This window comes from Odocoileus virginianus, chromosome 17 (genome assembly GCF_023699985.2).
Source record: "Odocoileus virginianus isolate 20LAN1187 ecotype Illinois chromosome 17, Ovbor_1.2, whole genome shotgun sequence".
NCBI classification, from domain to species: Eukaryota; Metazoa; Chordata; class Mammalia; order Artiodactyla; family Cervidae; genus Odocoileus; species Odocoileus virginianus.
In genome coordinates, this window is record NC_069690.1 from 40,279,923 (window position 1) to 40,284,224 (window position 4,302).

The 4,302-nt window shown below is 39.0% G+C and overlaps 1 protein-coding gene across 1 annotated transcript in view; it reads right to left on the reverse strand.

The window, feature by feature from the left end:
- Positions 1-4,133, reverse strand: part of ATP6V0A1 (ATPase H+ transporting V0 subunit a1) — a 58,360-nt gene extending 54,227 nt beyond the window's left edge. The window contains exon 1 of the mRNA XM_070479473.1: positions 3,928-4,133. The gene's annotated coding sequence lies outside the window, so the exon portion shown is untranslated. The remainder of the gene's footprint in view (positions 1-3,927) is intronic.
- Between the last annotated feature and the right edge of the window lie 169 nt (positions 4,134-4,302).

Consider the following 4,302-nt stretch of genomic DNA (forward strand, 5'->3'; position numbering starts at 1 on the left):
CTTATTAAGCCATGTGTTGTGAAAGATAATTTTGAATCTTGTTTGCATACTTGTGCTCCCACTTGACGGCTTAAAAGTTTTCTCTTCCTCAAAATCTGTAAAAGAATAACCTAAGTTTTTAAAACCGCGTTAAGTGATGCCTACCCATTATTTATTAAAAAAAAACAAAACCACGCCATTATCAAGGATTGACGTCGGTTCCCTTTTCTTGCCATACTTGTAAGGAAGAGTGGGGAGCCCAAATCGTTTGTCATAACCAAAACTGTATCAGGAAAAACTCGGAAAACCGGTTTTTCATATTTCGTGGGTGGTAGACCATATTAAGATTCAAATTTAATGACGGACATATGTCTACCTGGCAAAAACATCATCAGTCTTGCTTTACCAGCCTGAAGGAAATAAGGGCAAAAACGGACGCTTAATTTGCATTTTCCATCTCACAGTGTGAATGAAGATAGGATTTCATTTCGATTTTGTTGAGAAGTAGCACCTTGGAGAGCCCCAGAACCTCCTTTTCCTTGGGAGCTTAGTTCTCCCTAGCTCTCACCTTAACCGGAAAGGCGGATAAGGACCCACATTTGAATGCCTGCCAAGTTTTAGAAAACTATTACACAATGACTGTTATTTCCTTCCTTTGAAACTTTAAAAAAAAAATTTTTTTTTCTTAAACCTCAGGGTCAGCTGTTTGCTAACCACAAATTTTCATTCTCTTACAAGACAGCCTTTCATCTGGTCTCATCTCAGTTCTCTTGAATTCTTTTTTCTCATGGCTTCCTTGAAAGTATATTCTCTCAGAGCTCCTTTTCCATTTCATCTCCTGCCATCAGTCTTTCTCCAGTGTTCTGTTTCTTTTCCCTACCTGCTCTCTTCCTAAGAAATCTTGCCTATTGTCAGGCTTAAATGTCTATATGTAGGACTCATACCTATTTTCCCCTCCATTTCCTTCCTCCAAGGCTCTCACTGAGTAAAAACTCTCGTCTGCTGAGATCCTTAATCCTGCTAATGGCATCGTTATTTTTCTACTTACCCTTACTCCAAGCTTAAACCATCCTGGTTTTTTCCTGACCAGGGATGATGGAACCATGGCCCCTAGCAGTGAAAGCACAGAGTTCTAACCACTGGACCACCAGAGAATTCCCTTAGGCCATCCTTAATTCTATTCTTTTCCCTCTCCTTCTTAATTTAGTCAGCTATCATGTCATTCTCATTGTATAACCTGCATTTATATCTTGTCTCTACCCCTTGATCCTTTTTATTGTCATTGCTGATAACTTAGATAACCTTTGCATCTGTCAGAGAACTAAAACAGTAGCCTGTGGGAGGTGCATGGTGTAGTGTAGCAGAAGACCCAAGGCTTTTGTACCATCCAAATTAGGCTTGAATCTCAATTTCTCCAGTTATTCCATCTGATGTCAAATGCAAGAGGAGCCAGTCTCAGCTCTCACAGTTACAAGTTGTGGGAATTTGAGCAAGTGTGAACTGAACTTCATGTTCCTCATTGGAACTCTAGTGGGGCTTTTCTATTTCCACGTTATAAAACACAATACTTTCTACCTGACATTTCTCCCCTGGTTACGAGCCTGCTCATTCAATAGTAAAGTACCATTTCTTGAATGAATGGGTGAATGGGTAGTTGATTCTGAAAGACCTCCTAATGGAAAGCTGCTATCAGCAAAAGAACACAGGTATAAATGAAAAGGAATATGGAACATAAGGAACATCCTGCCTTTTCTCTGTCCCCTTCGTTTTATGGACTTCATTATCTGTGAGGGTAGAGAGCTCACGACAGATGCTTTGCATTCTTGTAGTAGAGATATGAGGGAAAGTTTCCAAGCAGAAGCTAGAATCAGGAAATGTGTGTGGAGTCAGTGAAAATTTTGCAGAGTCATCAAGTTCAGCACAATAAGAGTGCTGAAACTTGTATTCCATGTATAATTCCTGACGTTATTCTACAACAGAACATTCCTAAGAGGAAGACACTCTTTTAAGTTCAGTGATGAATACTTTACTAAATAGCTTTCAGTCATCAAAAATTCATCATTCCTTCAGCAAACATCTATTAAGTGCGTGCTTTATACCGAGCATAGTGTTAGCTGTGCAAAGAGGAAGAAGGAGCTCACAGTCTAACAGGAGAGACAGACAAACAACTAACATATACTATATAGCAACGATTGAAGTAGTCTTTGTAAGCCCAGAGAAGACTCACTAATCCTGTTTACCAATGGGGGAGGCTTTAAGAAGACACATGTGAGATGGGTATTAAAAGATAAATAGAAGTTGGTTCGGAGGAGAAGGCAAAGACTAATAGAACAGGAATAGTACTACTATCAAACTAAATTCAGATTTTGTTTTCATCACAATAAAATACATCAACTTAGCCCAAAGCTAAGATATTTTGATCCAGAATAATCATGCATTTATGTTGGTTTTATCTAGTAAACTTTTATGCTTCTCTAAGAAAGGAAGAAATTGTACTTGCAACTTTCTGTAACTTGAACAAGTACAGCATATATCCAACAAGATCCAATATAAACAATCTATCACCACACAGCCCTAGAAGACATGAGCAGTTCTATATGACCTATAGCCAGTAATACATTTCTGGGTGTCTAAACTGAGTTATTATTTCTTGGCATCTGTGAATATGTCTATGCAATAGTTACAACACTCAGTTCTACTAGCAAGACAAAGGACAGACCAGAGTGAGTGATCAAATTTAAAAGATTTGTCACTGTACTGGAGTGAGTAAAATAAATATTTTTTCTTCTCCTTTTTATTTTTCCTTTTTTAGTTTGAATGAATGCACAGCAATTTTCTGAATTTCTGTGAAATTCAGCAGTGAAAGGTCAACTCCTGTTTGCTTACCCAACTTAGGTTCCTAGATGGGGCCTTGAGGAGGGTATTAAAGTTAAACCAAATGTTTTGAAATAGACATTTGCTGAAGTATTTCTCTCTGCCATATGCTTCCTGTATTAATTTCCCAGAACTGCCATATAAATGACCACAAACCGGGTGGCCTAACACAACAAAAATTTACTCTCTCATAGTTCTGGAGACCAGCAGTCTGAAATCAGGGTATCCACAGGGCCATAGTATTTCAAAAGGCTCTAAGAAAGAATCCTTCATTCCCTCTACCCAGCTCCTGGTGGTTGCCCATAATCCTTGGCATTCCTTGCCTTGGGAAGGCAGCATCACCCCAGTTGCTGCCTTTTCATCTTCACGTGGCGTTCCACCTTCTGTGTGTCTGGACATGCATCCACATTTCCTTCTTCTGATAAGGTCACAGGTCATTGGATCAGGGCCCACCTTAATCCGGTATGACTTCTTAATTTGGCCACATCTACAAATACTCTGCTTCCAAGTAAGGACATATTCACCAGCTCCAGGTGGACATAAATTTGGGAGAAGCACTGTTCAACCGAGTGCACTTGCCTTACCAATTTTGAGGAGGAAATTTTGCTCTGTATGATAGTGCAAGCAGCTGGCAGCTAAAATTTTGTTTAAAAGTCCATTCTGCTTGTCTGCACCCTTTGAGGTGATAGTATCACAGTGTAATGATTTTATATATATAGTCAAATAATTTTTTCCCTTTTATATAAAAATGAACTCTAGGGATTTTTCTGGTGGTTCGGTGACTAAGACTCCATGCTTCCAATGCAGGGGGCCCCGGTTTGATTCCTGATCAGGGAACTAGGTCCTGCATGCCGCAGCTAAGAGTTTGTGTGCTGCAACTAAGACCTGTCACAACCTAATAAATAAATAATATTAAAGAAAATGAACTCTTAATAAACTATTCTACCAAACATCTGATATGAGTGTTGGAGGAAAGATTTCTTCTGCCACAATCTTTAAGTAACCAGTCATGACCTTGACGATTGTTCTTGAAATATTGATTAGCAGTTTGTTTCCACAGAAACATGTACTTACTTTTGTCGTTGCACTCTGAGGTCCTTAAGATAACCTTCTTGCAAATTCCTTGGTGGTCCAGTGGTTAGGACTCTGCCTTCACTGCCGAGGGTGCAGGTTTGATCTCTGGTCAGAAAACTAAGATCTCGAAAGCTGCACAGTATGGCCAAGATACAAAAACAAAGAAAAAACACTGCTATTATTTGCAAAGTTCATCAATGTCTCAGATAAAAGTTTTTAAGTAAACATATATTCATAATAGATCTTGAGTCTCCCTTTGAAGCTTAAAGAATGTCCACTTCCTTTAGCTCTGGTAATAATACATCCACGAGGGGATATGAATAAACCTAAGGCATGTGACATTTTATGCAATGCTTAAGACTCCTGTGACCAACA